General features: G+C 45.1%; 1 long non-coding RNA gene across 2 annotated transcripts in view; it reads right to left on the bottom strand.

Moving 5' to 3' along the window:
- Positions 1-23614, bottom strand: part of LOC121282984 — a 46935-nt gene continuing 23321 nt past the window's right edge. For both annotated transcript variants that reach the window (XR_005944160.1, XR_005944159.1), the window contains exons 2-3: positions 22328-22458; positions 1-278 (exon numbers count right to left, since the gene is read on the bottom strand). This is a non-coding gene — a long non-coding RNA (uncharacterized LOC121282984). The remainder of the gene's footprint in view (positions 279-22327; positions 22459-23614) is intronic.

Here is a 23614-nt window from a genome sequence, read left to right as displayed (position 1 = left end):
CAGCAGTTGAGCAGTTGGTTTGGAGATTCTTAGTTCTGCAAGTTAGCTGAAAGGAATTGTCCTGTTTCCTTTTTGACTGTGGCTTTGCTGACTTATGACTTGCTGCCAGCAATCAGAGACAGAGACTTTTTTAACTTGCAAGGACAGGGATGCCTAGTTGATGTTCTTCAGCTGTGACCTTCACTGTACACACTGACACAGCAAACACTAGAACAAGCAGACAAACACACATAGACCAGGGTTGCAGTTGGCTTTTTAACTCCCTTTCTTGTGTATTCCTGGAAGGGAAAAAAAACAAACATGCCTTTCTCTCAGAAACTGCTTTCTTTCAACTTAGATCATGTCCACAGTCTGGGATATAACTCAACAGAAGATGGCAATCAGCCTCCATTATCTCCGCAACCAAAGGGGATTACAGTCAGGTTTTTGCATTGCATCTCTTCCTTTGAAGTGTCTCTGTCTGAAGTAGGCCTTGACAACTTTTAGGTGTGACATTCCATTCTCTCTAGACTAGTTGATCAAGTATAACCCACATAGGAATTTTTCAGTAAGTGATTACAGTCCCAGCCAGCTTTGACTTGTAGGTCCTTTTTCAAAAAACACATGCCTTACTTAAAAGTTCAATATATCCGTAAATAATTCAGGGCTATAATCCAAGGAAGTCAGGGACAGCATAAAAGCCAAAGAGAAAGCATACAATGAGGCGAAGAGCAGTGGGAAGCCAGGGGATTTGGAAGCCGACAAAGACCAACAGAAGACAACTAAAAAAGAAATAAGGAGCGAAAAGATTAAACATGAGGGTAAACTAGTCAGTAATATAAAAGAAGATTGCAAGAGTTTTTTTAGATATATAAAGAGGAAGACAGAGGCAAATGTGGACATTGGGCCACTGGAAAACTAGGTTGGAGAAGTAATAATGGGGAACAAAGAAATGGTGGAGAAACTGAATAGGTACATTGCAGCAGTCTTCATGGAGGAAGACACGAGTAACATCCCCACAGTTCAAGAGAGTCGGGGGGCAGAGGTGAGTATGGTGGCCATTACCAAGGAGAAGGTGCTAGGAAAATTGAAAGGTCTGGAGGTGGATAAATCACCTGGACCAGATGGATTACACCCCAGAATTCTGAAGGAGATAACTGAAGAGATAGTGGAGGCATTAGTGGTGATTTTTCAGGAATCTCTGGAGTCAGGGAGGGTCCCAGAGGACTGGAAAATTGCTAATGCAACCTCACTGTTTAAGGAGGAAGTGAGGCAAAAGATGGGAAATTACAGGCCGATTAGCCTGACCTCGGTTGTTGATAAGATTTTAGGGTCCATTATTAAGGATGAGATTTCAGAATACTTGAATGCGCATGGTAAAATAGGGCAAAGTCAGCATGGTTTCATGAAGGGGAGGTCATGCCTGACAAATCTGTTAGAATTCTTTGAGGAGGTAATGAGTAGGTTAGGCAAAAGAGAGCCAATGGATGTTATCTACTTGGACTTCCAGAAGGCCTTTGACAAGGTGCCGCACACGAAGCTGCTCAGTAAGATAAGAGCCCATTGTGTTAGAGGCAAGGTACTAGCATGGATAGAAGATTGGCTGTCTGGCAGGAGGCAGAGATTGGGGATAAGGGGGTCCTTCTCAGGATGGCAGCCAGTGACTAGTGGAGTTCTGCAAGGGTCAGTGTTGGGACCACAACTTTTCACTTTATACATTAATGATCTAAATGAAGGAACCGAGGGCATTCTGGCTAAGTTTGCAGATGATACAAAGATAGGTGGAGGGACAGGTAGTATTGAGAAGGCGGGGAGGCTGCAGAAGGATTTAGGCAGGTTAGGAGAATTGGCAAAGAAGTGGCAGATGGAATACTATGTGGGGAAGTGTGAGGTCATGCACTTTGGTAGGAAGAATAGAGGCATAGACTATTTTCTAAATGGGGAGAGAATTCAGAAATCTGGAGTGCAAAGGGACTTGGGAGACCTAGTCCAGGATTCTCTTAAGGTTAACTTGCAGGTTGAGTCAGTAGTTAGGAAGGCAAATGCAATGTTGGCATTTACTTTGAGAGGACAAGAATATAAAAGCAGGGATGTGCTGCTGAGGCTTTATAAGGCTCTGGTCAGACCACATTTAGAATATTGTGAGCAATTTTAGACCCTGTATCTCAGGAAGGATGTTCTGGCCATGGAGAGGGCCCAGAGGAGGTTCGCGAGAACGATCCCAGGAATGAAAGGCTTAACATATGAGGAACATTTGAGGACTCTGGGTCTATACTCGATGGAGTTTAGAAGGACGAGGGGGTATCTGATTGAAACTTACAGAATACTGAAAGGCCTGAATAGAGTGGACGTGGGGAAGATGTTTCCATTAGTAGGAGAGACTAGGACCCAAGGGCACAGCCTCAGAGTAAAGGGAAGACCTTTTAGAACAGAGATGAGGAGAAACTTCTTTAGCCAGAGAGCGGTGAATCTATGAAATTACTTGCCACAGAAGGCTGTGGAGGCCAGGTCATTGAGTGTATTTAAGACCAAGATAGATAGGTTCTTGATTGGTAAGAGGATCAAAGGTTACAGTGAGAAAGTGGGAGAATGGCGTTGAGAAACGTATCAGCCTTGATTAAATGGTGGAGCAGACTCGATGGGCCAAATAGCCTAATTTCTGCTCCTATGTCTTATGGTCATGATACAAGCATACGCAGGAGACTGTTAATGGCCCCTATTTATTGCTGAAGAGTTTATACATGAAGATGTGAATTTAGGTGGTTACTCCTCAGTGCACAAGATGTTTTATGGAGCAATTTCCATCAACTTACATTTTTTGATGTATAATGATTCTTTCTTTGTTCTTCATATTCTTTTGAAGACAATAGTAAAATATTAGAAAAATTATGGAATGAGATCCAGTGCTGAACAATTCAGTTTGTTTTTTCAGAAAGAAGCCTACTTTTTAAACTCACCAGGCAACAGCTCCCCACTGGCCCAACAGAAGAAGGGGATTTAAATTGGAACCAAGAGAAAAAATGTGTAAATGCACAGCTTGTGACAAGAAAACAGACTGGTCAAGGTTTTGTGTATTGACCTAACTGGAGACACTAGAAGTGCAATAGGTGATGCAACACTGTATGTTTGAATAAATATCACAGCTGGTCTGTTAATAGTGTACACAACTACAGGGACATAACTCCACGGAAGTAAATTGCCACAGATCTCAAGACTGTTCAGTGAAAACAAGCCTGTCAGGTGTGCATTGAAACATAAAGACAAAAATCACAATTGTGCAAGGTATTGACATATATCCAACAGAAAACATTGGCATTCATCTTTTTGATTAGCCTGTTCTCAACAACGCTGACTCTTGGCTGGGTGACAGACCCAGAAATGCCAACCATCCACTTCTGGCTCACTCAAGCACCCATTCTTCATTGTGTGAACCTGGATAGGGAAGAGCAGAGTTCTTGCCCCTCCCACCTCTCTCATTCTGCCTGATTTTGGGTGGGTCAGTGGTGGATAGTGGAGGACAACTGGCTAGGGAGCTTTTCCACTAGCTCCTCCCCACACATCACACTTCCATAATCTTTCACAGGAAATAACATCAAGCCTGCATAAATATGGATAATGAGGTGGAAGTTTCCCAGCATTTGTGCCTTAACAATGCTGGGCGCTAGGAATGTCTCCTGTCACTCAATGTTGTTATGGGGTCACTGCAGAGATTTAAAGGTTAAAGGCTACTTTACCCACTACAATTGATCACAGTGGTGAAATGGGAAATTCAGAAAGAAATAAGAGGTTGAAATTCAGCAACAGTTCTGTCAATTTCACTAACACCCTCAGTGAAAGTGAGTTTGGAGATGCATAAAACACCAGCCATAAGACTGAAAGGGAGGAGTGGAAACAAAGCTGGAAAATATTGCTAAGGTAGGAACAAGGTGACATTTCAGGATAATTTGGGGGAAATGCCAAAAGCATGGATAAGGGCTACAGTAAGTTAGGACTGAGGTTAGAGCAGAAGCAGACAATGCTGCACAGTTTAAATAGACAGAATTGACGGTGGATACGTTCTGAGGATCAAAGTTCAGGATAAGTGAACAGAACACAAAGTTTCACATGGTTCAGCCTGAATGAATGGACAGGAAATGGGATCAGTGGCAAGAAATCACAGTTTTTGACATGGGATAATCTTCAATCTTCCCAATGTTAAGTTGGAGAAGGCTATGGCTCATTCAGGAATTGCTAAGAGATAGGCAGATTGATAGCAAAGGAGTCAAGAGAGACGGTCAAGATGTAGAGCTAGAAGCCATCTGTTATACATATGGAAGCCTGACACTGTGCCTGCAGAAAAGGTTGTGGAGAGACAATGAGGAAGTGAAGAATGCCAAAGAGTGAACCTGCTAAATTCTTTTTTCCAGTTTTCTTCCTTTGTCTGTTGGCGATGCTGACCCATCCTGGGGTATGATTCCACAGGGCCAGTATCTGACCCAAGTTAACTATTCTTCAAGTGTGAACCTAGATATGAATGCCAGCAGAAACTCTGAGAAGGAAACATTGTGATCAAGCTGATCCTCCATCAACCTGGTAATAATACATGTGCACTACCCTGAAGGAGTCACTGGTAAGTTATCAGAATGGACACCCTGGCTGATTTTTGAACTTGCTCAAGGCATTGAAAACAGTATTAAATTTTTCACCACTATCTGGTTGACTCAGCTAAGTCAGCACAGTGGAGGCAGCAGTTTGAATCTTTCTGATGTGCATATGTCTCAGCACTGCATTCAGCAGTGTACTTGCCAACAGAGCCTTCAGAGATAGTCCTTCCCTATATTTTAATCTTCCATGCTTCTACCCAATTTTCTCCCCTTCTCTAATCAGGGAGATAATTATTACTTAATAAGTTTGATAGATGAAAAGTGACATAGTTTTTTAAAATTCTTTCATGGGATATGAGTTATAGAGTCATAGAGGTCTACAGCACTGAAAAAGGCCCTTCGGCCCATCGGGTCTGCACCGGTTAAACAAGTACCTAACTTGTTTCTGCCTCTACCACCCTTTCAGGCAGTGAGTTCCAGATTCCCACCACCCTCTGGGTGAAAAAATTCTTCCTCACATCCCCTCTAAACCTCCTGCCCCTTACCTTAAATCTATGCCCCTTGGTTCTTGATCCCTCCACCATGGGGAAAAGTTCCTTCCTTTCTACCCTATCTACGCCCCTCATAATTTTATACACCTCAGTTATGTGCCCCCTCAATCTCCTCTGCTCCAGGGAAAATAACCCCAATCTCTCCTGTTAACTAAAACTCTCCAGCCCAGGCAAAATCCTGGTAAATCTCCTCTGCACTCTCTCTAGTGCAATCACATCCTTCCTATAATGTGGATTCCAGAACTGTACACAATACTCTAGCTGTGGCCTAACCAGCGTTTCATACAGTTCCAGCATAACCTCCCTGCTCTTATATTCTATGCCTCAGTTAATAAAGGCAAGTGTCGCCAGCAAGTCCAGTATTTGTTACTTATCCTTAATTGCCCTTGAGAAGATGGTGGTGAGCTGCCTTCTTGAACTGCTGCAATCCATGGTACAGGTACACCCACAGTGCTGTTTGGAAGAAAGTTTCAGGATTTTGACTAAGCCACAATGAAAGAACAGTGATGTAGTTCCAACTCAGTAAGTTATGTGGCTTAGAGGGGAATTTGCTGGTGGTGGCATGTGCCTACTGTACTTCTCCTTCTAGATGGGAGAGGATGTGAGTTTGGAAGGGGCTATTGAAGGTGGTTTACCAAGTTGCTGCACTGCACCTTGTAGATGGTACACATTGCTGCTACCATGTGTCAGTGGTGGAGGGAGCGAATGTTTAGCAGGGTGGATGGTGCCAATGAAGCAGGATTCTTTGTCCTGGATGATGTCAAGTTCTTGAGTGGTGCTGAAGCTGCACTCATCCAGACAAGTGCAGAATGTTCCATCACATTCCTGACTCATGCCTTGTGGATGTGAGCAGGCTTTGGGGAATCAGGAGGCGAGTTACTCACCACAGAATTCCCAGCCTCTGACTTGCTCTTGTAGCCACAGTATTTATACACTGGTCCAGTTCAGTTTCTGGTTAATGGTAAGCTCCAGGATGTTGATGGTATGGGATTCAGCAATGGTAATGCTATTGGATGTCAAGGGGAGATCATTAGATCCTTTCTTGTTTGAGATGGTCATTGCCTAGCACTTGTGTGGCACAAATGTTACTTGCCACTTATCAGCCCAAACCTGAATGTCCTCTAAGTCTTGCTGCATGTGGACACGGATTGCTTCAGTGTCTGAGGAGTCGCAAATGTTACTGAACACTATGCAATCCCCAGCAAACGTCCCCATTTCTGACCTTATGATGGAGGGAAGGTCATTGATGAAGCAGCTGAAGATAGTTTGGGCTAGGATACTACCCTGAAGAATGCCTGCAATGATTTCCTGGGATGATTGTCCTCCGACTGCCACAACCATCTTCTTTAATGCTGGGTATGACTCCAATCAATGGATAGTTTTTCTGCTGAATTCTATTGACTTCAATTTGGTTAGAGCTCCTTGATGTCACATTCAGTTGAATGCTGCCTTGATACCAAGGGCAGTCATTCTCACCTCACCTATTGAATTTAGCTCATTTGTCCATGTTTGGACCAAGGCTGTAATGAAGTCAGGAGCTGAGTGGCCTTGACTGATGGCATGCTAATTGGTTTTGATTGGATTTGCCCTGCTTTTTGTGGACAGGATATAGCTAGGCATTGTCAGGTAGATGCCGGTGTTGTAGCTGTACTTACATAGACATAGAAACATAGAAACTAGGAGCAGAAGAAGGCCATTCGGCCCTCCGAGCCTGTTCCGCTATTTGTTTTGATCATGGCTGATCATCTAACTCAATAGCCTGCTCCCGCTTTCTCCCCATACCCTTTGATCCCTTTCGACCCAAGAGCTATATCTAACTCCTTCTTGAAAGGGTACAATGTTTTGATCTCAACTACTTTCTGAGGTAAAGAATTCCACAGGCTCACCACTCTCTGGGTGAAGAAAATTCTCCTCACCTCAGTCCTAAATGGTGTACCCCATATCCTCAGACTGTGATCCTTGGTTCTGGACTCCCCCACCTTCACGAACATCCTTCTTGCATCTACCCTGTCTAGTCCTGTTAGAATTTTATAGGTTTCCATAAGACATAGGAGCAGTATTTAGGCCATTCGGCCCATCGAGTCTGCTCCGCCATTCAATCATGGCTGATAAGTTTCTCAACCCCATTCTCCCGCCTTCTCCCCGTAACCTACTAATCAAGAACCTATCTGTCTCAGTCTTAGATACACTCAATGACCTGGCCTCCACAGCCTTCTGTGGCAATGAATTCCATAGATTCACCACTCTCTGGCTAAAGAAGTTTCTCCTCATCTCTGTTCTAAAAGGTCTTCCCTTTACCCTGAGGCTGTGTCCTTGGGTCCTAGTCTCTCCTACTAATAGAAACATCTTCCCCACGTCCACTCTATTCAGGCCTTTCAGTATTCTGTAAGTTTCAATCAGATCCCCCCTTATCCTTCTAAACTCCATTGAGTATAGACCCAGAGTCCTCAAATGTTCCTCATATGTTAAGCCTTTCATTCCTGGGATCATCCTCATGAACCTCCTCTGGGCCCTCTCCAGGGCCAGAATATCCTTCCTGAGATACGGGGTCTAAAATTCCTCACAATATTCTAAATGTGGTCTGACTAGAGCCTTATAAAGCCTCAGCAGCACATCCCTGCTTTTATATTCTAGTCCTCTCGAAGTAAATGCCAACATTGCATTTGCCTTCCTAACTACTGACACAACCTGCAAGTTAACCTTAAGAGAATCCTGGACTAGGTCTCCCAAGTCCCTTTGCACTCCAGATTTCTGAATTCTCTCCCCATTTAGAAAATAGTCTATGCCTCTATTCTTCCTACCAAAGTGCATGACCTCACACTTCCCCACATTGTATTCCATCTGCCACTTCTTTGCCCATTCTCCTAACCTGCCTAAATCCTGCAGCCTCCCCGCCTCCTCAATACTACCTGTCCCTCCACCTATCTTTGTATCATCTGCAAACTTAGCCAGAATGCCCTCAGTTCCTTCATTTAGATCATTAATGTATAAAGTGAAAAGTTGTGGTCCCAACACTGACCCCTGCGGAACTCCACTAGTCACTGGCTGCCATCCTGAGAAGGACCCCCTTATCCCCACTCTCTGCCTCCTGCCAGACAGCCAATCTTCTATCCACGCTAGTATCTTGCCTCTAACACAATGGGCTCTTATCTTACTGAACAGCCTCGTGTGCGGCACCTTGTCAAAGGCCTTCTGGAAGTCCAAGTAGATAACATCCATTGGCTCTCTTTTGTCTAACCTACTCATTACCTCCTCAAAGAATTCTAACAGATTTGTCAGGCATGACCTTCCCTTCATGAAACCATGCTGACTTTGCCCTATTTTACCATGCACTTCCAAGTATTCTGAAATCTCATTTTTAATAATGGACTCTAAAATCTTATCAACGACTGAGGTCAGGCTAATCGGCCTGTAATTTCCCATCTTTTGCCTCATTCCCTTCTTAAACAGTGGGGTTACATTAGCGATTTTCCAGACCTTTGGGACCCTCCCTGACTCCAGTGATTCCTGAAAGATCACCACTAACGCCTCCACTATCTCTTCAGCTATCTCCTTCAGAACTCTGGGGTGTAATCCATCTGGTCCAGGTGATTTATCCACCTTCAGACCTTTCAGTTTTCCTAGCACCTTCTCCTTGGTAATGGCCACCATATTCACCTCTGCCCCCCAACTCTCTTGAACTTTGGGGATGTTACTCGTGTCTTCCACCGTGAAGACTGACGCAAAGTACCTATTCAGTTTCTCCGCCATTTCTTTGTTCCTCACTACTGCTTCTCCAGCATCATTTTCCAGCTGCCCAATGTCCACTTTGCCTCTCTCTTACCCTTTATATATCTAAAAAATCTCTTGCAATCTTCTTTCATATTATTGGCTAGTTTACCCTCATATTTAATCTTCTCCCTCCTTATTTCTTTTTTAGTTGTCCTCTGTTGGTCTTTGTACGCTTCCCAATCCTCTGGTTTCCCACTGCTCTTCGCCGCATTGTATGCTTTCTCTTTAGCTTTTATGCTGTCTCCTTCTTGTCAGCCATGGTTGCCTCGTCCTCCCTTTAGTATGTTTCCTCTTCCTAGGGATGAATTTTTGCTGTGTCTCCCAAATTACTCCCAGAAACTCCCGCTATTGCTGTTCCACTGTCTTTCCTGCTAGGCTCATCCCCCAGTCAATTCTGGCCAGCTCCTCCCTCATGCTTCTGTAGTTGCCTTTATTCAACTGTAATACTGTTACATCTGATTCCAGCTTTTTCCTCTCAAATTGCAGGGTAAATTCTATCATATTATGGTCACTTCCTCCTAAGGGTTCCTTCACCTTAAGCTCCCTTATCAAATCTGCCTCATTACACATCACTAAATCTAGAATTGCCTGTTCCCTAGTGGGCTCCACCACAAGTTGTTCCAAAAAGCCATCTCATAGACATTCCACAAATTCCTTTTCTTGGGATCCACTACCAACCTGACTTTCCCAGTCTACCTGCATATTGAAATCCCCCGTGATCATGATTCTATGAGATCCCCCCTCATTCTTCTGAACTCCAGCGAATATAATCCTAATCGACTCAATTTCTCCCCCATATATCAGTCCCGCCATCCCAGGAATCAGTCGGGTAAAGCTTCGCTGCACTCCCTCTATAGCAAGTACGTCCTTCCTCAGATAAGGAGACGAAAACTGCACACAATATTCCAGGTGTGGTCTCACCAAAAGCCCTGTACAATTGCAGCAAGGCACCCCTATTCCGGTACTCGAATCCTCTCGCTATGAAGGCCAACATACCATTTGCCTTCTCTACTGCCTTTTGCACCTGCATGCATACCTTCAGCGACTGGTGTACAATGACACCCAGGTCTCATTGCACATTCCCCTATCTCTATTTATAGCCATTCAAATAATAATCTGCCTTCCTGTTTTTGCTACCAAAATGGATAACCTCACATTTATCCACATTCTGCTGCATCTGCCATGCATTTGCCCACTCACTCAGCTTGTCCAAACCACACTGAAGCATTTCTGCATCCTCCTCACAGCTCACCCTCCCATCCAGCTTTGTGTCATCTGTAAATTTGGAGATATTACATTTAATTCCCTCATCTAAATCATTAATATATATCGCGAATAACTGGGGTCCCAGCACCGATCCCTGCATTACCCACTAGTCACTGCGTGCCATTCAGAAAAAGACCCGTTTATTCCTACTCTTTGTTTCCTGTCTGCCAACCAGTTTTCTATCCATCTCAGTACACTACCCCCCATCCCATGAGCTTTAATTTTACACGTCAATCTCTTATATGGGACTTTGTCGAAAGCCTTCTGAAAATCCAAATAAACCACATCCATTGGCTCCCCCTCATCAATTCTACTAGTTACATTCTGGAAAAGCTTTGTTAGTGTGGCGAGCTCTGGAGCATAAGTCTTCAGTACTATTGCTGGAATGTTGTCAGGGCCATAGCCTTTGCAGTATCCAGAGCTTTCAGCTGTTTCTTGATGTCATGTGGAGTGAATCGAATTGGCTGAAGACTGGCATCTGTGATGTTGGGGACCTCAGGAGGCTGAAATGAATCATCCACCCTTCAACTAAGGCTGAAGATGGTTGCAAATGCTTCAGCCTTCCCTTTTACACTGATGTGCTAGACTTTGCTATCATTGAGGATGAAGATATTTGTAGAACATCCTTCTCCTATTAGTTGTTCAGTTGTCCACCACCATTCACTACTGGATGTCGAAGGACTACAGAGCTTTGACCTGATCCATTGGTTATGGGATTGTTTTGATCTGTCTACCAAGTTGGTAGCATAGTGGTATCCTAGTATTCCAGAGATCCAAGGTAATGCTCTGGGGACTCGGGTTCAAATCCCACCAAGGCGGATGGTGAAATTTGAATTCAGTAAAAATCTGATGACCACTAAACCAATGTGGATTGTTGTAAAAACACATCTGGTTCACTAATGTCCTTCAGAAAGGAAATCTGCTGTCCTTACCTGGTCGGTAAGCTATTCACAATCTATATCAATGATTTCGATGTGGGGACCAACTGTAATATTTCCAATAAAAACAGCATGATGCCACCACCAAACATGTCTTCCCCTCACCCCCCTCCTCATCAGCATTCCGTAGAGACCATTGCCTCCCTGACACCCTGATCCACTCCTTCATCACTCCCAACACCTCATCCACTTCCCACGGCAGCTTCCCATGCAATCTCAGAAGGTGCAGCACCTGCCCCTTTACCTCCCCCCTCCTCATCATCCAAGGGCCCAAACACTCCTTTCAGGTGAAGCATTGATTCACTTGCACCTCCTTCAATATGGTCTACTGCATTCGCTGCTCCCAATGTGGTCTCCTCTATATTGGGGAGACCAAACGCAGACTGGTTGACCACTTTGCGCAACACCTCTGATCTGTCCACAAGCATGACCCAGACCTCCCTGTCACTTGCCATTTCAACACACCATCCTGCTCTCATGCCCAAATGTCCATCCTTGGCCTACTGCAATGTTACAGTGAAGCCCACTGCAAACTGGAGGAACAGCACCTCATTTTCCATTTAGGCACTTTACATCTTTCTGGACTTAACATTGAATTCAACAACTTCAGACCATGAATTCTCTCCTCTATGTTCAATCCTTTATAATTCCTTTTCTTAAAAAATTATTTTTATTTTTTATCCACTTATTTTCATTTTTATTAATTTATTTATTGTTTTGTCCACTTTTTCCCCAACCACTGCCCCTAACCATATCCCACTTCCAAAAGGACCATCTGTTACTTGTTCCATGTTGTTCTTTCAGAGTGCTGACCCTTGTTCTGCTGTTAACACATGCTGCTTTCTTACCTTTATGCCACTATCAGCACCTCCTTTAGCCCTTACCCCTACCATTAACACTCCCTTTGTCTTTTTGTCCATGAAATTGTTGTCCATCTCTCCTTAGCCCCCACCTATTCTTGGCCTTCTATCCAGCTTCACATGCTCCACCCTCTTAAACAATAATAAATTTAATCACATTTCTACTTCTCTTTAGTTCTGAATAAGGCTTATGCAGGCTCAAAATGTTAACTCCACTGAAGCTGTCAGACCTGTTGAGTTTTCCAGCATTTGCTGTTTTTATTTCAGACTTCCAGCATCCACCTAGTGTTTTGCTTTTATCTTGTGTAATATTTCCAAGTTTGTTGATGACACAAAACTAGGTGGGAATGTGCGTTGTGAGGAGGATGCAAAGAGGCTTTAAGAGGATATGGACAGGCTTAGTGAGAGGGCAAGAACATGGCAGATGGACTATAACGTGGAAAAATGTGAGGTTGGTAGGAGGAATGGAAGTGCAGAGTATTTCTGAAATGGTGAGATATTAGCAAGTATTGATGTCCAAAGGGACCTGGGTATCCTTGTTCATGAGTCACTGAAAGCTAACATGCAGGTGCAGCAAGCAATTAGTAAGGCAAATGGTATGTTGGCCTTCATTGAAAGGGTGTTTGAGTACAGGAGTAAAGGTGTCTTGCTGCAATTGTATAGAGCCTTGGTGAAACCTCACCTGGAGTATTGTGTACAGTTTTGGTGCCCTTATGTAAGGAAGGATATACTTGCCATATAGGGAGTGCAATGGAGGTTCACTAGACTGATTCCTGGGATGTCCTATGAGGAGAAATTGAGGAGAATGGTCCTGTGTTCTCTGGAGTTTGGAAGAATGAGAGGTGAAACTTCCAAAATTCTTAAGGGATTAAACAGGGTAGATGTGGAAATGATGTTTCCCCTGGCTGGGATGTGTAGAACCAGGAAAGACAGCATCAGAATAAGGGGCAGGTTATTTAGGACTGAAACGAGGAGGAATTTCTTCACTCAGTGGGTAGTGAGTCTTTGGAATTTTCTACCCAAGAGGGTGTGGAAGCTCAGTCATTGCATATGTTAAAGACAGAGATCGGTAGATTTCTAGGTACTAATGACATCAAGGGAAATGGGGATAGCGCGGGAAAATGGTGCTGAGGTGGACAATCAGCTATGATCTATTTGAATGGTGGAGCAGGCTCGAGGGGCTGAATGGCCTACTCCTGCTCCTATGTTCCTATGCTTTCAGGCTCGACTGGGAAGGGTGTGCCCTTTCATTTCTGATGCCCAGTTTGATGCCAGGTAGTCTGTCTAGTTTTATTCCTTTTTAAAAAGATGCAGAGAATTTGGCATAACTGGTCCATACCAGTGTTTATGATCCACATCGAGTCTCCTCTCACCCTACCTCGTCTAACCTTATCAAAACATCCATTTACTTCATCCCCATTTAAATCCATATATACTATTTGAATCAACTATTCCCTTTGGAAGCGAGTTTTACTACTAATTGCTAGCAGCCCTGCTCATTTTCTAGTTTTTAGTTTTACTTTGTGTCTGAAATCTTACATTGTGCTCTGTGTTTTCAGAATGAAATGGTCATTTACTTTCTTGTACAGTTTGTTTTAGGTTTGGACTGTTCATAGGTTCCTCTCTAATGCCCTCATACAATGAAGAATCTGTGTCAATTCAAGTAGCTCACTGTAAACCTCCACCCTGAAACCAGTTCCACACGTGACCGAAACTAGAAAAGTGTGTGAGGGATGCAACCTGATACCAGTTGCGATCTGAGCCCTCCCACAGCACCGTTACATTACACTGACAAATCACAAGGCCTGTAGCAGCTGCAACATTACAGACACTGAGTAACACAGCATTTAACCCTCACAGCACAAGTTCTCAGCTTCGATTTCTCAGTTTAACATTTAGGATACTACAATTAGTCTCCATTTCACTGCGCTTGGGCAAGGAAAAGTCGACCAGGCTTCTCACTCCTCAGAGTATAGATCAAGGGAAAAAGAGGGGCTTCTAATATAGACAATGCAATAACTGCGGGTACTTTAATCTTTAGATAGACTGGACAAATCAAATCAACAAAAGTAATTTGGACGGCAAGTTCATGGAATGATTTCAAGACAATGCATTCTGAAGAGATTATTTTAGGTCGTGTTTTGGGCGATAAAATAGGATTAATTAGTAATCTCATAGTTAGAGATCCTCTGGGAAAGAGTGATCGTAATATGATAAAATTCCACATTAAATTTGAGAGAGACATACATCAGTCCAAAATTTAGAATATGGGGCAGGGGAAATTTGTTCGTCTAGCACTTCAAGCAGCACTTTGCACACTTACAGTGGCACTGATTGCCCCAGGAATCACATCAGGCTGCATGGTTTGGCAGCACTACGCAAAAAAAAATTTTGCCCCTCAAATTTTAATGAAGTCAATTACTGATGTACAAGGGTCTAGTGTTCTGAGGTAGATTGGGAAATTAGATTTCAAGGTACGATCGTAGATCAGCAATGGTGGACAAATAAAGAAATATATAATATGAGTACTTGTGTTTTGTCTGGTCTGTTTTCATTGGGCAGTTTAAGGATTGGGTCAAAATATAAAAACAAAAAAACTGCAGATGCTGGAAATCCAAAACAAAAACAGAATTACCTGGAAGCATCGGCGGAGAAGAAAAGAGTTGACGTTTCGAGTCCTCATGACCCTTCAACAGAACTGATTGAATGTTAGAAGAGTGGTGAAATATATGCTGGTTTAAGGGTGGGGGGGGGTTGCGGGAAGAGAAGTGAGATGGGGGTGGTGTGGTTGTAGGGACAAGCAAGCTGTGATAGGAGCAGATAATCAAAAGATGTCACAGACAATGGAACAAAGAAGTGTGGAAGGTGGTGATATTATCTAAACAAATGTACTAATTAAGAATGGTTGGCAGGGCACTCAAGGTACAGTTCTGCAAAGCGGTCGCCCAGTTTACGTTTGGTATCTCCAATGTAGAGGAGACCGCATTGAGAGCAATGAATGCAGTAGACTAAGTTGGGGGAAATGCAAGTGAAATGCTGCTTCACTTCAAAGGAGTGTTTGGGCCCTTGGACGGTGAGGAGAGAGGAAGTGAAGGGGCAGATGTTGCATCTTTTGCGTGGGCATGGGGAGGTACCACAGGTAGGGGTTGAGGAGTAGGGGGTGATGGAGGAGTGGACCAGGGTGTCCCGGAGGGAACGATCCCTATGGAATGCCGCCGGGGGGGTGAGGGGAAGATGTGTTTGGTGGTGGCATCATGCTGGAGTTGGCGGAAATTCCCACATGTCTGTCCTTGGCTTGCTGCATTGATTCAGTGAAGCCCAACGCAAACTGGAGGAACAGCACCTCATCTTCTGACTAGGCACTTTACAGCCTTCTGGACTGAATATCGAATTCAACAACTTTAGATCTTGAAACCTTCATCCCCACCCCTTTTCCACTTCTTCCCCCTTCCTTTCGTTTTTTCCAATAATTTATATAGATTTTTCTTTTCCCCCCTATTTCCATTATTTTTAAATCTTGTATGCCCGCTAGTCTTTCCAGCCCACCCCCACTAGAGCTGTACCTTGAGTGCCCTACCATCCATTCTTAATTAGCACATTCGTTTAGATAATATCACCACCTTCCACACTTCTTTGTTCCATTGTCTGTGACATCTTTTGATTATCTGCTCCTATCACTGTTTGCTTGTCAATACAACCACACCACTCCCACCCCACTTCTCTTCCCCACCCCCACCTTAAACCAGCATATATTTCACCCCTCTTCTAACATTCAATCAGTTCTGTCAAAGGGTCACGAGGACTCGAAATGTCAACTCTTTTCTTCTCCGCCGTGCTGCCAGACCTGCTGAGTTTTTGCAGTTATAATGTTGCTACGAATTTTAAATCCTAAATAAGACTTTGTCATGGAACAAAAATGGCAGTTAAGAAGCTGTCTATCTTAATGGGCTGAATTTGTTGGAGTGCCGAGTTCTCCAGTTACCCCCACCCCCCTCCACCCCCAACTAAAAGATTGATCAGCTGGTTCCACATGCTGAGTGGGCCATTAATTGGCTCAGGGAAAGACCTCTATCCTGATTTGCGGAGGACATCTTGCCTTAGAGAGCTGCAAGACTATCTGATTGGCCAGCATATCTTTAGTCCCAGCAGCGCCAGGTTCGAGAGGTGGCCACTGCAGGTCCCGAACCCAAAGAAGAGGAGGAAGCCGGGCTAAGCCTGAGGTATCGGCAGGGCCTGCCTGGAAGGTCCTAGAAAGGGGGGGTGAGGGAAGTGGGGATCCGGGGTTGAGAGACCGGTGGGGGGAGGGCTAAGGGATGGCATGACTTTGGTGGGGTGGTGGGGCCGGCGGGTGATGCCTCCGATGGGCACAAGTGTCCCTCGAAAGTAGGATCCCCAACTCCTTGCCCGATATCAGCACTTCAAGTAAAACCTACCTGCTTGGCCTGCCATGGGTAAAATTGTTGTGGGGGGGGGGGGAATGTGGCACATAAATGGCCATTAATTGGCAACTTAAGGGCCTCAATAGCAGGCCACCTGATGCTTCCACTGCACACTGCAAAATGGGAGACAGAATTGGGGTGGTTGGGAGGACAGTAGGCAGACCACACATTACATTTTGCAATCTGCCCCACCTTCAAATGCCCAATGATAGATGCTGAAATTATAACAGATCTTTCCAGAGTGAGAAGCTTTGATACTGTTAAATTCTTTAGTGAAAGAATAACTATAAATCCTGTATTTAAGGAAGTTCTGTTGCAATAATGATACTAACCGCAAATGTTTTGCATTTCTCTGCTATTATTTCATAATTCTCAACCAATTTATATTCCTTTGATAAATAAAAACTCCATTGGAAAATAAATCTATTTGTGGCTAACAAGAGCTTAAGGACATAATATTAAATTAAAAGAAGAGGTTTGGAATATTGCCATGAAGAATAGGAAGCCTGAGGATTAGGAGAGTTCTAGGTACTAACAAAGGATGACCATAACATTGATAAAGAGATAATAGTATCTGAGAGCAAACTAGCCAAAAATATAAAAAGGAATTGTAAAAACATGGGTCCCTAAAAGACTGAGGTAGGAGGAATTATAATTGGGAATAAAGAAATGACAGAAACATTGTCCCAGTGCCAGAGAACTGGAGGACAGCTAATGTGGTACCATTTTTCAAGAAGGGTGGTAGGGATAAACCAGGGAACTACAGGCCAGTGAGTCTAACATCAGTGGTAGGGAAACTTTTGGAAAAAATTCTGAGGGACAGAATTAATCTCCACTTGGAGAGGCGGGGATTAATCAAGGATAGTCAGCATGGCTTTGTCAGGGGGAGATTGTGTCTAACAAATTTGGTTGAATTTTTCGAGGAGGTGACTAGGTGTGTAGATGAGGGTAGTGTAGTTGATGTAGTCTACATGGACTTCAGTAAGGCTTTTGACAAGGTCTTGCATGGGAGACTGGTCAAGAAGGTAAGAGCCCATGGGATCCAGGGCAATTTGGATCCAAAATTGGCTTAGTGGCAGGAGGCAGAGGGTGACTGGGAGCCTGTGTCCAGTGACATATTGCAGGGCTCTGTGCTGGGTCGCTCTCTGTTTGTAGTGTACATTAATGATCTAGACATGAATGTAGGAGGTATGATCAGTAAGTTCGCAGATGACACAAAAATTGGTGGTATGGTAAATAGCAAGGAGGAAAGCCTTAGACTACAGGACGATATAAATGGGCTGGTCAGATGGGCAGAACAGTGGCAAACGGAATTTAATCCTGAAAAGTTTGAGGTGATGCATTTTGGGAGGACTAACAAGGCAAGGGAATACACAGTGAATGGTAGGACCCTAGAAAGTACAGAGGATCAGAGGGACCTTGGTGTGCATGTCCATAGATCCTTGAAGGCAGCAGGACAGGGAGCTAAGTTTGTTAAGATGGCATATGGGATACTTGCTTTTGTTAGTCCATTGAATACAAGAACAAGGAGGTTATAATGGAGCTGTATAAAACGTTAGGCCATCATCAGGAGTGCTGTGTGCAGTTCTGTTTGCCACACCATAGAAAGGATGTGATTGCACTAGAGAAGGTGCAGAGGAGATTCACCAGGATGTTGCTTGGGCTGGAACGTTGCAGCTATGAAGAGAGACTAGATAGTCTGGGGCTGTTTTCCTTAGAGCAGAGAAGGCTGATGGGGTACCTGATTGAGGTGTACAAAATTATGGGGGACATAGATAGGAAGAAAATTTTCCCCTTACTTGAGGGGTCAATAACCTGGAGGCATAGATTTAAGGTAAGGGGTAGAAGGGAGTTCAGGAAAAAGTTTTTCACCCAGAGGGTGGGAGGTATCTGGAACTCACTGACTGAAAGGGTGATAGAGGTGGGAACCCTCACAACATTTAAGAAATATTTAGATGAACACTTGAAATGCCATAGCATACAAAGCTATGGGCCAAGTGCTGGGAAATGGGATTAGAGTAGATAGGGAATTGATGACCGGCGTGGACATGATGGGCTGAATGGCCTCTTTGCGTGCTGTAAAACTCTATGACTGTACGACTCTATTAAACTACCAATTTGGACTGAATTTTCACTTTGGGAGCGGGAAAAAGGAGTTGTGATTTTAACCACAGCATGCATTTAATAGCATGGAGACAATTCCCTGCCCAATTAAGGGTGGCAGGCAGGATCCCAAAGCAGGAATACGAATTATAGGCCTTCCGGTTTCAGAGGGGCAACCAGCTGCAGTAAAGGGTAAATAACCAAGATGGTGCTTCAACATGATGTTCCCTCTCACCAACACCTTTGACAATTCAAATTAAATAGAAACATCAGCCAGACCACCACTATATGAGATGCTGTGAGAGGTGGGCATCACTCTACAAGGATGCCTTTCACTAACCCGCAAGCAGGCAGGGAAGACCTGTGTGTCTGCCTGGAGGGGTAACACACCGGCCTGCTGCTGGATTCCTGCCTCCAGGCAGTTAAACTGCCCCTGTTGTGGTGGGAAACTGGGGACCAATTGGAAAATCCCAGTGCATGGATCTTCTTCAATTATCATTGATAAGGATCTCAATGTGCCTAACTGGCTGATCACCTTGTGGGGCGGAAAGCTTAGTTGAGCCAAACCTGTCTCCCCCAAAATGATCAGCACTGGAAAGGCATGCCAACCAGTGCTGGTATTTTCAGGGCCTCTCTGGCTCCACTCCGAACTTCAGAGGGGCCTGAAAATCCTGCTATTTGTGTCTTGTTTTCACAGTAGAGGGCACAAAGTAATATCAAAAATAGTGGGGAACCAAGCAGCAAATGATAGTGAGGAACTTAGAATAATTAATTTCAGGAAAGCAAAACAGCTGGAGAAATTAGTGGAACTGAAAGGCACCAAATCCCCTGGACCCAATGGCCCATGTCCTAGGGTTTTATAAGAGGAGGCTGCAGAGATAGTGGTTGCAATGGTTGTGACCTTCCAAAATCATCAGATCCTGGAGCAATCCTTGTGGATTGAAAGGTAGAAAATGTAACAAAGCTATTCAAGAAAGAATGGAGAGAGAAAACTGGCAACTACAGACCAGTTAGCCTGATACCGGTCATCAGGAAAATGCTGAGATTTATTATTGAAGAAGTATTAACAGAGCGCTTTGAAAATCATAATATGATTAGGTAGAGTCAACGTGGCTTTATGAAAGGGAAATTGTGTTTGACAAATCTACTTGAGTGTTTGAAGAATGTAACTAGCAGGGGAGGTAAAAGGGAGCTGGTGGATGTAAAATATTTGGGTTTTTGAAAGGCATTTGATAAGGCGCCACATAAAAGGTTTTTACACAAGAAAATGGATTGGGATTGGGTTAATATATTAACATGGATAGAGAATTGGCTATAGGACAAAAAGCCAAAAGCAGAATCTTCCTCTCCTGCTACTGGCACTGCAATCCTGCAGGAACAAGAAAATCGGTTTCCCAACGGCAGGATTTGATGACAGGAACTTGCGGTCCCAACTGTTGTGGCAAGATAATGGTGGGTCACCAATCCCGCCACAGGCTGTCAGGAAGCTCTTCTGCATCCCATTGATCAGATTCAAATTAAGCCCTAATTGGAATTTCCACCCCCCATCCAGTGGAATTATACCCCCTTTGCCGTCGTGATTACACGACAATCCAGGACACATCCAGACCAATGTGATGTGCACTTGTTGTGACTTATCTGGATGGAGGCCTGGGACAGCTCTCGGACACTGGAAAAGATGGAGGACTCAGAAGCTGATGGTTTCCTGAGCACAAAGTGTTGCATCGATTAGGTAGGTCATTGCTCAGGTTCACTCTACCAGCAGGTGAGCATCGATTGGGTGGAGTCTGCCAACAGGTGAGCATTGATAGGGTGGACTCTACCAACAGGTGAGCATCACTCAGGTAGACTCCACCAACAGGTGAGCAGCAGCATGAGATTGTGGGCACAGCGATGGACATCGTGTTGTGGAGGCAAGAAGATGGGGAGGAGAGGGAAAAAGAGGTGGGCTGGGTGCGAAGGCATAGAGGGGAGAAGTGGATGTTGGGGATCATAAGCTGGCAAAAGAATGAAAAGCTGTGGGGGTCTGGGATGGGTGAGATGGTTTACGGAGCGGGAGCATGGGAAGGGTTGTGTTAGAGTATGGGCAGTGTTGTCAGGGGGAGGTGTGCAGGTGTGAATGGGCAGTGTGGGATACCAGGTTCAGAGGGAGGAGCTTTTAATGTCTACTACTGAGTCCTAAGGGGGAAAACTGAGGGAATTGATGATATGAAGGGATGGTGAGGCTTAAAGGGGGCAGTGGGATCATGTAGAGTAGGAGTGTAAGGGTCCTGTGATGGCAGATGTGGGGCGCTGAGGGCTGTTAAAGGGCAGACGGAAATAAACACAGATTCTATGAGTTGGCCAGACAAGGGGGGTGGCATCTTTACAGTTACTGGGGTGGGCTCATCAGGAAGGAAGGGGACAGTAATGTTAACCTGCACTGGACAAGGGGTGATGGATGGAGGTTCTAAGGTGTTTGTGGGGAGGTCAAAGGTAACACTAGAAGGGGCAATGGTTATGGGGTGCAGGGTGTGGATAACAAGGGGAGAATAAAAGCTGAAAGGTATTAGACTGCGTCGCAAAAGTGACTCGTGCCATGCCCGATCACAACTATCCAGTGCCTCATGGTGGCGATTCAAGATGCTGGATCATTGGGTAGGCGGAGCTGCAGGTCAGCTCAGCTGGACAACTGTAGGGGAATGCCAGCATGTAGTTCTGCCAATGCAAAGGCTTAGAAATTGAAAAGGTTGTGAATGGCAAAGGAGCAGCATGTGCATGGAGGCTTCTCACACTTGGTTGGCAAGGGCCCTGGCAAAGATCAAGCCTCCTTCTGCATGCATGCTTCTGGGGACATAGACCCAGCCTGGGTTGTCCCCCAGAATATAAGGGATGCACACAGGCCTAATGATTGGAAAAACACTGAAAACGTATCAGACCTTCTAAAAGTGGAAGTGACCATATAGTTACAAAAGTGTATCAACACTGAACAATGAGAGTGAGCCTGTGCAACCACATGTGTCATCAGAACTTCCTAATTTTTCTTTGCCTGCCACTACCTCTAAGTGCTACCCTGACATCTGCAACAGGGATGGAGGCAACCTGTTGACCACTGTGCCCTGTAGTCCTTGATGACTTTGGCGGGCGTCCTCTGTGTCTTCAAGGCCTGGAGGGCCTTGGCTTACTTTGGGTTTCCTGCTTTGGTGCAGCTGCACACGCTGTAGTCACAGAGGCCAAAGCTGATGGGGCTACAGACAAAGGGGAACCCAAAGGGCCACACATCCTCTGAGAGTCCTGAGTGGAGATCCCAGGGGTGTTAGCCTGCCATTCCTCTTCCATTTGGGTGCCTGAGGACCCCTCCATGACTCCTTAAGGAGAAGGGGCACCTGGATGGAGGTCGAGGTGCCCTGACCCCTCTCGCATAGCCACTATGAGACCTCAACCATGGAAACTATGATGGAGTGCAGGCCTGCAGGAGTGCACATATCCATCAGCAACAGCGTTTTCTGTTGGACAAGGGTCTCCATGGCGTCTGCCACCCTTCCCATGGAGACGTCAATGTGCACACATCAGTACCACTTCAGATAGCAGGCAGACGGACTCCTCTGCCTCACGTAGCACTCTGTTGAGGGCCTACAACATCTCTGCCTAATGTTCTCCTGCCTCTTGCTGCATCTCAAGCACCTTGTCTAGAACTGCTCTTGGGGGCTCATCATCTGACTTGGCCTCCTTCCCAGCGGTCCTTTGAATGCCAGTGAGCTTGGCTATCCCTGCCTCCTCCTGCTGCAGAAACATGTCCATGTTTCTACCATGACTACCAGAATATGAGAGCATGCCTGAACTAGTTCCTATACCCACCAAGGCGTGTGTCCCTGGGCTGGTGGAGGTTGCAATCTCATCATTGCCCTCATCATCCTCATTCCTCTGTGGGCTGGAGCTGGAAATGGAGTTGGATTCAGGATATGGCCTCACCCTCTTCTTGCTGGCATCTGCAATTGCAAGAGGAGATGTGTGAGTGACTGCATGGGTTGCATCCAACATGGCACCATGCATGACCCTTAGATTTTTAGGTAGAGACGTAAAGCATTGTTCTTTACTGGATGGAGGCCAGATGCATAACTCACTATCTCCATGTGGCCAGTCCTAATCCTTGTGTGCTAACTTGGGCAGCCCTATCTTTGTGTGGCTTGAGCTGTCTGAATTGAGCTGTGCGTCATCCCGCCCTCTCCCTCTCCCGCTTGTTGTGCACCAACTTGTCCTGCACAAGGAGAGAAGATGGTTTGAGAGTACTTAGGATGCAGGTGGTGTCCACATACTGCCAGTCAACAGCAGCAACCCACTGGCTACTGTATGCCATGTGAAAGATACACTGTAGTTAGTCGACTAAGGTGCTTTGGCAGCACCCAGCAGAGCGGTGAGCTCATGCAGATAGAAGGATAAAGCACGAGGAGGCATGTCATCAGCTGTGCTTACTAGTGGTCTGTACACCAGAGGCAAATGACTTCCTGCCCGCCTGCCGCTAACACCCAGGAAACACCCAACTGCATAATTAATGAGCCCAGCAGTGCGCAATTTGGCGCAATCTCCCATTGGGCTCCACGGAGGGAAATACTCCCGCTTCCTGCCCCCGCCACAGGATTTAGACCAGAATTTTACATTGCTGGATTGGGCTTGCGGCTGACTCAAACCCGCATGAAATCGCACGAGAAAATATCAGCCGCAAATCCCAACATCATGGCACCAACGCGCGATATTACAGTCGGCGAGCGCAGGCGGGCATCTGAAGCATACCTGCCCAACGACAATTAAAAGAGCAATTAAACCCATTAAACATATAATTGTCCTGAATTTTATGTGGCCTGTGCGATTTTGTAGTCAGTGCATGGGCCACATGGGCAGGCCATTTTTAAGGCAAACTCAATCCAGGCTGGGATTAAAGTTGATCAGAGCCGTGGCTTTGTGAGTGGGTAGGAGTTTAGGAAAGAGTTGGTTGTAGGTACTTTTCTGACAGTTCATTGTATTTCCTGTTTTCTGGAGGACTCTTTGACTTACAAGCTTTCCTAGAGGATTTCTGCTGAGTGCACCCTTAAGGACTTTATCCTGTGCCATCTGTATTCCAGCAAATGAGGATTGCCTGTCCCAGAA

Source organism: Carcharodon carcharias, chromosome 10, assembly GCF_017639515.1.
Source record: "Carcharodon carcharias isolate sCarCar2 chromosome 10, sCarCar2.pri, whole genome shotgun sequence".
Taxonomy (NCBI): Eukaryota; Metazoa; Chordata; class Chondrichthyes; order Lamniformes; family Lamnidae; genus Carcharodon; species Carcharodon carcharias.
Note: the sequence above shows the minus strand (reverse complement) of the source record. Positions and strands in the feature narration are given on the sequence as shown.